The sequence below is a fragment of the Sphaeramia orbicularis genome, chromosome 3 (assembly GCF_902148855.1).
Source record: "Sphaeramia orbicularis chromosome 3, fSphaOr1.1, whole genome shotgun sequence".
NCBI lineage: Eukaryota > Metazoa > Chordata > Actinopteri > Kurtiformes > Apogonidae > Sphaeramia > Sphaeramia orbicularis.
The window spans coordinates 153,757-167,500 of NC_043959.1; the positions used below are offsets into that span (position 1 = coordinate 153,757).

The 13,744-nt window shown below is 42.5% G+C and overlaps 1 protein-coding gene across 1 annotated transcript in view; it reads right to left on the reverse strand.

Moving 5' to 3' along the window:
- Positions 1 to 13,744, reverse strand: part of trpm5 (transient receptor potential cation channel, subfamily M, member 5) — a 130,772-nt gene that overhangs the window by 105,437 nt on the left and 11,591 nt on the right. The gene's annotated exons all lie outside the window — the stretch shown is intronic.

A 13,744-nucleotide genomic window follows, 5' to 3' on the forward strand; every position in this document is an offset into this window, starting at 1 on the left:
ATATTTTCCAAAAACGTAGCCATGGTTCCTGGGCTTCATATGAACCCATGTTTGAAGACCTAGCTCTTTTTAAAGTGAAATGACAGGCACTAGTTTGGAGGCTCATCCCTTCTTTCCTCCATTAACTCTCCATTATATCAGATTCCTTCTTTTCTTGGTCAGTTGACTGTTTTTACACTGCTCTAACTCAGTCATTTTTCACAGTACGAGAAAAAAACCTATATCTATTTGTTCCCCAGGTCTCTCTGAAGCTCACGGTCATTTCGGTTTTCACCTATCTTTTACGGTTTCCCCATAATTAGCAGTTGATTTGGACTTGTTCTGATCCAGTCTCAGCCTATTCCTGCTGCTCTGTGTGTCAGTTTCATTCTCTGTGTGTGTATGGGGAGCACCGTCGCTGTGGCAACTACTACTACTACTGCTACTGTTAAAAATACTACTACTACTACTACTACTACTACTGTTAAAAATACTACTACTACTACTACTGTTAAAAATACTACTACTACTACTACTACTACTGTTAAAAATACTACTACTACTACTACTACTACTACTACTGTTAAAAATACTACTACTACTACTACTGTTAAAAATACTACTACTACTACTACTACTACTGTTAAAAATACTACTACTACTACTACTACTACTACTACTACTGTTAAAAATACTACTACTACTACTACTGTTAAAAATACTACTACTACTACTACTACTACTGTTAAAAATACTACTACTACTACTACTACTACTGTTAAAAATACTACTACTACTACTACTACTACTACTGTTAAAAATACTACTACTACTACTACTACTACTGTTAAAAATACCACTACTACTACTACTACTACTAAAAATTCTACTACTAATATTAAAAATACTACTACTACTACTACTAAAAATACTACTACTACTACTAATACTAAAAATACTACTAAAGATACTACCACTACTACTAAAATTACTACTACTAATATAAAAAATACTACTACTACTACTACTACTGTTAAAAATACCACTACTACTACTACTACTAAAAATTCTACTACTAATATTAAAAATACTATTACTACTACTACTAAAAATACTACTACTACTACTACTAAAAATACTACTAAAGATACTACCACTACTACTAAAATTACTACTACTAATACAAAAAATACTACTACTACTACTACTACTACTAAAAATACTGCTACTACTACTACTAATGGTGACGTCCGTCAGCTGCCAAACTCTGACACACAGATTGTCCATATAAAGTGAATGGGGGTTCAGAACACAGAATTCCCCTCCGACCATGAAGTCTTTGGCAACGTCGAACCCACATGCCCCCCCGACCTCCGAGCCCCTCTCACGATTTCCGCGTGTGGAAATTGTCTAGTTTACAGTACTGTACAGGAAGCTCTTTTAGAGGTACTTCTTTAGTAGATTTACTAACCTGAATGTCAGTCTGGTACTAACCCACTGCTGTGCTTTGGTCTGTTTGTTTTTGTCTTCTTGTGCTGAATGCAAAACTGTTGAATACTGGAATTTACCTCAGGATCAATTAAGTATCTATCTATCTACAGGATGTATGTATGTATGTATGTATGTGTGTATGTGTGTATGTATGTATGTATGTATGTATGTATGTATGTATGTATGTATGTATGTATCTATCTATCTATCTATCTATCTATCTATCTATCTATCTATCTATCTATCTATCTATCTATCAGTATTTAACAGCTGGGAGAACAGTTAAGTGCTACTTCTTGTGTTTTGGAAATGACTGTCTGACAAGTAAAAACAGTGTTAAAAACATTTAAAGAGTGAAGATTTGCATGTGTTTAAACTTTGTGTTGGAGTTTGTTTTGTACCAGGAGCTAATTATTTATTGATGTTAGCCCCATTACTCAGCGAACTTCTGTTCCCATGGCCTACATCAATGTTAACAGCCTCATACACAGATTTTTGTGTAGAAGATTGGGGTCATTTGATCGTGGAAACGCCTTACGCTCAGTCCCCTTTCATTTACAGCTTCTCAGCTCCAGAACAGCAGACCCCCACACAGAATTCAGTCCAAATACACAAGCTCATGTACATTTTCTGTATTGCACTTTTAAAGATGCTTTAATTTAAAATATTTCTGTGCAAATATATATTTATATCACGTCCTACCTGAGGCTTGAAAAAGTCAGGTATTCACTTCAGCATTAAAATGGAAAGTTCCAGAAGGTGTGGGGGCCTTTTACCCTCCTCAGACCCAGCTGTAGGTTTTCTGTCCACATTTATGGACAAGAGTTTATACAAAAAAAAAAAAAAGAAAAGAAAACTGTCCACTATAAAGGACATTCCATACAAAAATTAAAAACTGCATCTGAAAAAAACATTGCATCATGATGTTTCCAGTATAGGCTCTGATTTAATAAAAACCAAAAAGCTGGTCCTGCTGACATTTCCTGGGTCTGAGGAGGATCAACATGTGTCAGACTTTATGAACATTTGACATTATCCTCATTTACCAATCTTGCTCCATGCATCATTGTTCTGACAGGATAATACTGATACTCAGAAGTCACTGGCAGTGACCGGGAATTATTTTGTTTTTTTTGTTTTATTTTCTATTTTATTTTATTTCTTTTTAGTAGTACTCTTCATCTTTCTTTCTTTTCTTGTTGACACACATCTATTCACACTATCTCTTCATACTTGTCTGAAACAGCTGAACACATGTGCACTACGTTCTGGAAAACAAAAACATTTTGATTTAAAATATATTTATATTGATGACTTATGAAGTTATTTTAAAGGTTCAACATTTGTTTTACGTTTAATGTTTGAGTATTTTCTGCCTTGAACATTGTTGGAAACATTTGGCCTAAAAGTTCCTTTGTGAGGTTTGTGTATGCTGTGAACCAGTTGTTTTCTTACATAACTCTATTTCTAAACTAAAAGAATGTCTCAGCTGTGTACACCTGGACACATGTTTTTCCATGAAAATCCTTATGCTCACTATTGAGTTTCTTCACTGAATTTCTTTGTTCCACAGCAGAAATAAAAGTGCACAAACTATTTATTGTTTGGTTCCAGATGGAGCTGTGATGCTCCCAAACTTGACATAAGCACACAAACACACAAAGGTTTCAAACTAAAACCTTACATCAGATGTTTCCAATACTGGTTGTAGGATGGTGAAAGTTTCTACAGAATCCCTCTGTGACCTACGACCCTAACCTTAAGACTCTGAAAAGACCAGTAAAGACATATGACACATCTAAAGACCATGTGGCAGAAGTCCCAGAGTTTTCACCCACAGAAGCAGATGTTTTCTAAAGGCTGGGATTCCTACAGTGCTATTCAGACTTGACTGCAGGTAGATTCCTTTGGTTATGTTTGTTTTGTAGGTGAGTTTGTCTCTGCAGGATTTCCAGAACAGTACTCAGAGTTTGTTTCATGTCCATTTGAGGTCTTAAGTATAGAGAAGAAGTGTCAGAAAGAAATCTCAGAGACGTAATGAGATATTTAAATATTGATGGTTCTACCTGTAGATGGTGCAAAAAACTACTGAAGTGATTTAACCACAGAGGAAGAAGAGCAACAGAGAGTGGCATAACCTCACACCTCCATGAGTAAAGTATCATCTGTTCATTAGCATCATCATCTGCAGCTCCAACACTTCTGTCCTAAACACAACATACAATGAACTGGAGTCTGTTCTCCTCTGTTGATGTCTCTTGAAAAAGAGATTTGCAATCTCAATGAGGCTTTTTTTTACCTGGTTAAATAAAGGATATATCCTCCTGAGACCCAGCATGCATTTCTGTCCTCTGGAAGGGACAACAGTTTGACAGTTTTACTTAACTCTGTCCTTGCCATTGACGAGATATTCTGTCAGTCTGTGTTTTCACTGTTAAACTGGAGCTGTCGCAGATCATGACAATTACTTTCCTTAGCCCAAAAACAAACAATTAAGCAGCTTTCCCAGAAAAATCAAGGACCGAGTGTAAAGTTTTCAGACTGGAATCACCGGTATCCCATTTTTTATTATTATTTTATTATTATTTTTTCCATTAGCTGCTACTTCCTGTCCGAGGGGGCTGCTACACAACAGAGCTCCGTAAGCCTGCTTTTTATCCAGTTTTAAAACGTTTTAAACCACTCTAAACATTATGCCTCTGGCTGGTGTTTGTTTTTAACGTTTTATTTTTTACTGGGTGAAAGTTTGTTAGTCATCAGACTTTTAGATTTTAAGTTTTTAAAGAAAGCAGCAATGGCGACACTGGACGCTGCCGACTCACCTGGAGAGCTGAAACAAATGCTGAATAAAGCATACAAAAAGATCGCCAACCTTCTCGAGGACATTGAGCGGATGTCGGGTGAGCTCCAGAGGAAGGATTCCGTGCTGACCACCCTCAGGTCCCGTCTCCCGAAGCTGACCAACTGGCTGGAGACATCACGGACCGGTGAGTCCGCCCCGCAGAACACCACCTCCGCGCTCGGGCAAACAGTTCTGTGGGACCCGTCCTCCTCCTGTCAGCGGCCCGCCTGCTCCACTCCAAACAGGGGGACCCCGTGGACCGAAGTGGTTGTCCGCGGGCGGAGGAGGGCTCCGAGCGGGGCTCACGGCGGGGCTCCTTCTCCTCCGATACCGCTCACCAACAAGTACGCGGCTCTGTCCGTGAGCGAGAAGCTGGCGACCCGGGACCCACACCAGGAGCCAACACCTGTTCCTGCGGCCACAGACACCATGCCCCCGCTGACGGACACCACAGCCTTCCCTCCACTCGCTGCTAACTGCCCTCCAGCAGGTGGGTGTCCAACAGGTAGCCGCCTGCCGGCGCCGACCCGGTCCTAATCCCAACGCAAGCGGCTCGTGAGGGACGCGGTGCGCGGGCACTCCCGTTTTCCCCGCCCAGCGAGGGATCATACCCGGAGTCCTGGTGTGGATGGCGGGCTGGCTGAGCTGGCTTGCTCCCCTGTGGACCGAGCAGACGCTCCCACAACCCTGGTCATCGGGGACTCCATCGTGAGGCACGTCCGCATGAGGGGGGCGTTAACTATGTCGTTCCCCGGAGCCACCGTTACCGACGTGGCCGGGAAAATGCCGGACATCCTGAGCTCCCATCCGCAGACGAAAAGGATTATTATCCACGCAGGCACAAACGACATCGCCAGGCAACAGTCCGAACTTTTAAACCAGGATTTTAGAGACCTTTTTAACTCCATCTCACAGTCCCAGGTGACTGTTTTTATCTCCGGCCCCACCCCCACCTGCGGCAGAGGGATAGGCAGCTTCAGCCGTCTGCTTAGCTTCAACACCTGGCTCTCCTCTGCCTGCAACTCCCACCACATCGGCTTCATCAACAACTTTGATGTTTTCTGGGAGAGACGACACCTCTTTGGGCCGGACGGGCATCACCTAAACAGGGCAGGTGCCCGCATGCTCTCTGCCAACCTGGCATACGGCGTTAAACATGTAATTATCCCCACACCCGCACCAGCTGCCCTGTCCCACACCGATTGATGTCCCCCAGGTCCACGCTCCTATTCACTCAGTTCCACCTCTGACCACCATACACACAATACCGGACTTGGACCTCATGTTCACACCAACACCTCATCCATTCCAGTGATCGTTACACTACATCAACACATCAGATAGCGCCATACTCAGTCTGTGAACCTTCATAACCTCAGACCACTCACAAAACACCCACAACCCACCTCCAACAAGCCACCTGTCACCATCAATGTGGCACTTTTTAATGTGCGTTCTCTTTTAAATAGAACTTTTTTAATGAATGATGTGATTTTAGATCATAAGTTAGACTGTCTTCTTTTAACTGAGACATGGCTTGGCATTGACGCATCTGTTGTACTCACCGAGGCCTGCCCACCAAATTTTAATTTTTTATTTTCTACTAGAGAGGGTAGAAGAGGAGGCGGGACTGCCTCAATTACAAATGACACACTGACCTCAAATGGAGTGTCTTTGAACAGTTTTAAGTCATTTGAGCACCATGCCTTTACTTTTAGCAGCCCTCCGATTCTTTGCATCACTATATACAGACCACCCCATCACTCTAGTTCTTTTATCAGCAAATTCTCTGACCTTTTATCAATCATTCACACTTCTTATAGCAGGATTTTAATAGCTGGTGATTGTAATTTACACGTTGATGATTCCTCGGATCCAATATCCAGAGAGTTTTTAAACCTTTTAAATTGTCTTGATTTTAAGCAGCACGTCACACAGCCACCTCACACCAGAGGACACACTCTGGACCTGGTCATAACCCATGGCCTGTCCATCAGTGTGTCCTCTGTTGTCGACCTGGCTGTGTCCGACCACTACTGTGTATTTTTTAACATCACCAGTTTTAACCAGGAGGAGGCCCCGGTGAGAACAGTGAGGAGGCGCTATCTAACTTCTGAAGTGGCTGCAAATTTTATTGAGATTTTACAAAGAACTCCTGCTAAAATTTGACCTGCGTCCTGTGATTTTATCGTTGATTATTTTAACAGTACACTGAAGTCAACTCTGGACTCAGTGGCTCCACTAATAACTAAAACAATAAATAGAAAACCTACACCCCCATGGAGAAAGAACGATGAAATCAATAAACTGAAAAGAGAATGCAGGAGTGCTGAGAGAAGATGGAGAAAGAGCAAACTGACCGTGCATTACGAGATTTTACATCAACAACTCCAAACCTACAATAACGCAGTCAAAAAGGCACGAATTTCCCATTTCTCACAACTCATCACCAACCATAGAGACAACCCCCGGTTCCTCTTCTCCACTTTTAATATTTTAACAGGCACTGATTTTAATAAAGATATTAAGACACCAACAGATGATATTTGTGAAAACTTTGCAGACCACTTCAGAACTAAAATCAAGGACATCAGATCCAGCCTTTTATCCCAGAAAGTTTTGTCTGTTAACACACCTGGACTGTTGTCCTTGTCTGAGGAAACACTGGAGAGTTTTGCCCTGGTTGATGCGAGGACACGTGGTCGAGTTTTCTCCCAAGTCAACCCAACAACCTGCCTTTTAGATCCAATTCCTACATCACTTTTAAAGACATTTTATGGCTTCTTTGAGGAACACATTTTAAACATCATGAATTGCTCTCTTCAGACGGGTGTCTTCCCCACCGCCTTTAAAACGGCGGTGGTGAAGCCCCTTCTGAAGAAGAGCAACTCAGACCCCAACATTCTTAATAATTACCGACCTGTATCCAACTTACCGTTTTTGAGTAAAATTTTAGAAAAACTGGTTTTTAACCAAGTTAATGACTTTTTAATCAGAAATAACATTTTAGAGAAACATCAGTCTGGTTTGAGGAGGAACCACAGTACCGAGACAGCACTTTTAAAGATTTTAAACGACATCAGGTGGAATTTTGATAGTAAAAAGCTCACAGTGTTGGTTCTACTGGATCTAAGCGCCGCTTTTGATACGGTAGACCATCACGTTTTATTAAATAGACTCAGACACCTAGTCGGCTTCTCCGGTAGTGTTTTTAACTGGTTTTGTTCTTATCTCACAGACCGATGCTTTTATGTAAGTATGGATACATGTTCCTCAGGAACACATGAAATTGGATGTGGGGTTCCCCAAGGTTCAATTTTAGGTCCACTTCTTTTTAATCTGTACATGCTTCCCCTTGGGGACGTCATCAGGAGACACGGCATCAGCTTCCATAGTTATGCTGATGATACACAGCTATACATCGCTGTGTCTCCTGATGACACAGGGCCAGTTGATGCCCTTTTTAACTGCATTGTAGACATCAAGTCATGGATGGCAGAGAATTTCCTACAGCTCAACCAGGACAAAACTGAGGTTTTAGTTATAGGTCCTGAAGGCCAGAGAGAGAAACTTTTACCAAAACTAAAAGATCTTAAACCAACACAATCAGTAAAAAATCTGGGCGTGATTTTTGACTCTGAGCTGAATTTTATCCCACATATCAAAAATATAACAAAAACAGGTTTTTATCACCTTAAGAACATAGCCAGAGTCCGCCCGTTTCTCTCTCAGGCCAGTACAGAGGTGCTAATGCATGCTTTTATTTCCTGTCGCTTAGATTACTGTAATGCCCTGCTCTCTGGTCTTCCCAAAAAGAGTATTTTAAATCTCCAATTACTACAAAACTCAGCCGCACGCGTGCTGACAAGGACCAGAGGGCGGGAGCACATGACACCGGTTTTAGAGTCGCTGCATTGGCTCCCCGTACGCTTCAGGATCGATTTTAAGGTTCTCTTGCTGGTTTTTAAATGTCTTAACGGCCTTGCGCCCTCCTATTTATCTGATCTGCTTTTACCATATCAACCCTCGCGGACCCTGAGGTCCTCCGGCACTGGCCTTTTAACCATACCAAAACCCAGAACAAAAACCCAGGGTGAGGCAGCATTTAGCCACTATGGCCCCCACCTGTGGAACAGCCTGCCGGAGAGCCTCAGGACTGCACAGACTGTTGGTATTTTTAAAAGAAGATTAAAGACACACCTTTTTAATCAGGCTTTTAACTAATTTTTTAAACTCTTCTTGTTCTTATTTTGTTTTATTTATCACTGATACTTTATCTATTCTATTTTATTTATAATCTTACGTATTTTACTCTTGGTACTGTATTTATTTTATTTATTCTTAGTCCTATGTTCTGCTTTTAGTCTTTAGCTTTTAACACCAGTGTTTCCTCAGGGGGGTCCTCCACACTGGGAGCTGTGTCTGCTCTGCTAGTGGGGGTACTGTCCTTGGGTCCCTTTGGCCCGGCCGGCTGGGGGTCCTCTCTTCGATGTGGGGGTCCACCTGTCTGTTGGAGTCGGGGGGCCCGGGTGTCGGTCCCCCCGATGGCACCGCCTGTGGCTCCTCCCAGTGTGGACGGCCCCAAAGGGGGCGTTTCCTTGATCCACAGTGCCATGCCATGTCTCCCTGTTGTGTGCGTGTGTGTGTGTGTAAGTGTGTGGGCGTGTGTGTGTGTGTGTGTGTCTAGTATGGAGGGTGGGAGGGAGGGGTTTTCTTTGTAAATGTTTTTCTGTTTTTATTGTGTAATTGTTTTTAATTCTGTAAAGCACTTTGTGTTGCATCTGTGCATGAAAAGCGCTTTATAAATAAAGGTTGATTGATTGATTGATAGCAACGTATACAGAACCATTCACTCTGAATAAGGAAATGCCGACTCCACAGGAACCGCACACAGTTTCAGAAGCCTTAAAGATGATTATGGAGACAGAGTCCGACAGTTCAATACATGAAGAACCTTTTAGAGACATTCATTCATTCATTCATTCATTCATTTTCTGAACCCGCTTTATCCTCACTAGGGTCACGGGGGTCGCTTGGAGCCTATCCCAGCTACATAGGAGCGAAGGTGGGGTTCACCCTGGACAAGTCACCAGTTCATCACAGGGCCTTTTAGAGACAGTAACGGAGAAAGAGAAGGTGAGGGAGATGGACGGACAGGGGACTGAGGAATATGGAAGTGTTTATATGAAAAAGGCTGAACGTGTATGTGAAAAACTCAGAACTGATGTCTGTAAATGTGTAATGTTTAGAAGGAACCTGGTGCTCTAGAAGATGTTTGGTCTAAAGTTTGGTGTGGATTCCACTAACATTTTGTGGAATGATGGGATATCTTAGAGCTGTTTGTTATTATTATTGTTGTTATTATTATTTTATTTTGTGATTTGGAATACAGTGTTACTGTTTGTGAATAAGAAAGAGTCAAAAATGTCAATAGGAAATCAGTTTTACCTTGAAAATCTATATCTTTGAAAAAAACGCAATTTTCTCAGTTTTTTGCTCAAAATTCATTTTTTTCCTGAAAATGACCGATATTCAAATGTTTATACCTCATGAATGAATGAAGATAGAATAAAATAGTTTTTTGTGTTTAAAAGTTGAAGTTCTCTTCTTTCTTTTGATGTAGTCAGTGTTCACATACTCCTAACACAACATTTTCAGTCAGCCTTCAAAGATTAGTGAAAATGACCAAAAAGGCTGGCGCTGGTTAGCAACTCACTGGAAAATGCTCTGGAGGGGAAAGAGTAAAAAAAAAAAAATTAAAAAAAAAAAAAAAATGCTGTCAATTGCAAAGGACATTCCATTAATGAATAAATAAATGAATAAAAATAATTTTAAAAATATATCTGAAAAAACTGTTGCATTATGCAGTTTCCAATCAAGACAACTGTTTAATGTAAAAAAAACAAAACAAAACAAAACAAAACAGCTAAACCTGTCACTTTCCTGGGTCTCAGGAGGATCTGTGAAACAGCTGCCATCATGTTGAAGACGACAGACCTACTAGATGTTCAACACGTTCATGTGACTTATTGCATGATCCAACGATTTAAACTAACTAGTGCACTGACCCGTGGGGATCCACAGGTTCTAGATGTGGTCGTTTTTATGCTGTTGTGTATTCGTGCGTGCTGTACCGCATTTGTCCAGCAGTCACCGCCAAAGAGCTCTGGCCATAGCAACATGATTGTAAGGCTACTGTATTCCAAAATTACTAAGATCTCCCAAAATATTGGTCCTATCAAATTGCTGTTTTCACTATTCTGTTCCTGGACCAAAAATACAAAAGTATGACAAACAGCAGCAGTCAGCTGTGTACGGATTTAGTGTGAATCCTCAGACACACATACACACATGCAAACAGAGCCCACTTAGCTTTTATAATATAGATATCAGTAATAATAACATCAGGTTTGACATTGGTTTTGTTTGAAGATCAGCATGAAAAAAAGAGTCTCCAGACAGAGTCAGACCAAACTGTATGCCCACCCAAATCAGAGGGGTCAACCATAAGGTGTGAGGTGCAAAAATTACACTGAAAATATTAACAGTTAAGGGTGTTTTAGTTCAGGGCTCACTTACAGCTCAATGTGATATGAGTAAAACAATAGCATAATAACCTATAAATAATGACAACTCCACATTTTCTCTTTAGTCTAAAGTGAAAAAAGGAAAATAACATTATCTAAATATTTACTTTTACAAATTCTGTCACAATAAAATGTAATTAACCTGAACAAATGCAAGAAACCTGCGATTTCTTAACAAAAATAAGTGCAATCTTAACAATATTCTGCTTATTACAAATGTTTTTTGCATTTGTATATGGACTGTGGTCTGTAAATTGTGTTAATAATAAACTGTGACATAGTATTAGTGAAACTGTATTTATTTGAAAAGATATTTCAGGGTGTACATAGTTGTTCAGGTTAAAACAGAAATATTTGGTTTATCCTTCATAGGTTATTATGTCTATTATTTTACTGGTCCGGCCCACTTGAACCACACATTGGACTGAACGTGGACTCTGACTCTCTGACCTAAACAGTCCAAATGGCAGAAGCATGTCTGAGCTCTGTCAAAAGTGTCGTCATTTTGTTACTGACAACAGAGGGTTTTTCTGTGACACTGAAAACCCCAGAAAAACCCTCTGGCATATGAGCAGCTTATACATTTATATCACTGTCAGGATCTGTGCCTGTGACCCTCAGCTCCTCCTTCTCCTTATCATCATCATCTGACTCACCTGCTGGCGCTGCGTGGCTGCAGCCAATTACCTCTGGCCTATTTAAGGGTTAGGTTTGCAGCCATGCAGCGCCGGTTCATTTCTTTCCATTCCACTCCATAACCCAGACATTTATTCATCTTATCTACGGACTCTGACCCAGGTTTTGTGTGGTTTTTTTATGGACTCTGTCTTAGCTTTTGTGTTAGGTTTTCCATTGTTTGGTTTTCATTTTTTGTTAAATAAACTGGTATGTTTTTCCCTTCAGTCCTGTGCATTTGAGTCCTCTCATTTCCCCGTTGTGACAGAATGGACCAGCCACACCTGGACTCAGCCGGTACTGAAGGGACCCGTTTTTTCGTTTTTCTGTGTTTTAGTTTTTTATTCCTGGTTTCGTTCATCTTTCCTGAATTCTCCTCTGTACCGTCGCTCCGTGCTTCCCTGCCCCATATCCGGCTTTTCCGAGACTTTCCCTTGTCCTTAGCTCCGGCGGCTCGGTCTCCTCCGTGCCGGTTGGTTCGGGAGGTCCCGGAACCGTCGGGTGCACACCCCGGTTTGTTCTCCTGGTGTATCTGTCCCCTGTTTTTCTCCTGCCTTGTTTTACCGACATTCCCATGTCATGTGGGGCCCCGGACCATGCTGAGTCCAGGCTCTCCTCCCGTGTTTTTTTCCGGTGCGTTTCTGTCTCTCGTCTGTTTCCTGCCTCGTGTTTCCAGCGTCCTATTCCTTGTGGGGACCTGGGCCTTCGTGGGGTCCGGGTTCTTCTCTTGTGTCTTTTCCTTCATGTGTCTAATGGTTTGAGTGAGTTTATTAGTTCTGATCTGCCTGTTCATGTTAGTTTGTCTGTTCTGCCTGTTCTATTCGTTCCTCCCTGTCTTTTTCTGTCTGTGTCTGTGTGTCTGTCTGTCCTTGTCTCTCTGCTTGGCCCAGTTCCCTTTTCCTTAGTTCTACCTGGAGGCTAGTACGCCGTCTGGTAGTCTCCCCTCCTTGAAGTCCGGTTCCGGCCGCGCAGCGTTTTTGAAGTCTGAGTCCGTTTGTCCGCGCAGCATTCCTGAAGTCTGTTTCCGTCTGTTCGTGCAGCGTTTTTAAAGTCTGTTTCTGTCTGTTCGCGCAGCATTCCTGAAGTCCGGTTCCGTCCGGCAGCGTTCCTGAAGTCCAGTTCCGTCCGGCAGCGTTCCTGAAGTCCGGTTCCGTCCGGCAGCGTTCCTGAAGTCCGGTTCCGTCCGTCCACACAGCGTTCCTGTGTCCCCGTCTCGGCCTCGCTCTTTGTGTTTCCCCGTCTCGGTCTCCCTCTCCGTAGTCCTGTCAGTCCAGTCTCAGTCAGCCCGAGTCATGGGTCCAGCCATAGTCCAATTCCAGTCGATGTCTATAGTCCAGTCATTGTCCGGTCTGCCTTGTCTCAGTTAGAGTCACTAGTCCAGCCATATTCAGTTCCAGTCAACGTCCTTAATCCAGCTAGAGTCCTGTCTGCCACAGCTCTGGAGGTCCACGAACCAGGGGATTTTTTTTTTTCTATGTCCTGTTTCGGAGGGTTTCTCACATCCCGGTCTGCAGGTTTTTCCACGTCCTGGTCCGGAGGTCTATCCTGAGGCTCTTCACGCCGTTCCACCGGGAGGTGCTTCAGCCTGTTCGCCCTGAGGTTCTTCATGCCCCTTTGCCAGGATCCCCTCTACAGTCCGGGATGCCTTGGTCTCCGTCGGGGCTTTTCGCATCTCTGGGGACGTCAGGATGCCGTCCCTTGAGGGGGGGGGGGTCCTGTCAGGATCTGTGCCTGTGTGACTCTCAGCTCCTCCTTCTCCTTATCATCATCATCTGACTCACCTGCTGGCGCTGTGTGGCTGCAGCCAATTACCTCTGGCCTATTTAAGGGTTAGGTTTGCAGCCATGCAGCGCCGGTTCATTTCTTTCCATTCCACTCCATAACCCAGACATTTATTCATCTTATCTACGGACTCTGACCCAGGTTTTGTATGTTTTTTTTTTATGGACTCTGTCTTAGCTTTTGTGTTAGGTTTTTCCGTTGTTTGGTTTTTATTTTTTGTTAAATAAAGTTTTTTTTTTTTTTTTCTCTTCAGTACCGTGCATTTGAGTCCTCTCTTTTCCCCCCCGTTGTGACAATCAGAAGCAGACGTCAGCTTCAGTGACCTGTTTGTGGAACCTTCATCCCCAGTGCTTCTGTTCCCACATGACTCCGCCCACCGTTTCCCTTT